Below are 226 nucleotides of genomic sequence, written 5' to 3' on the forward strand. Positions count from 1 at the left end.
ACCACCAAGGGGTGACATCAGCAGAGGAGGACTTTAATTAATCAAGTGGATAGGATAGCCAATTCTGTGGACACCAATCAGCTTCTTTCCCCAGCCACCCCATCGCTGCCCAGTAGGCTCATGATCAAAGTGGCCATGGTGACCAACATGGAGATTGTGCATGGTCTCAGCCATTCACCGAGGCTAACCTGGCCATGGCCTGTGCTCAGTGCCCAACCTGCTAAGA

The sequence above is a fragment of the Galeopterus variegatus genome, unplaced genomic scaffold (assembly GCF_000696425.1).
Source record: "Galeopterus variegatus unplaced genomic scaffold, G_variegatus-3.0.2 Scaffold4127, whole genome shotgun sequence".
Classification (NCBI taxonomy): domain Eukaryota; kingdom Metazoa; phylum Chordata; class Mammalia; order Dermoptera; family Cynocephalidae; genus Galeopterus; species Galeopterus variegatus.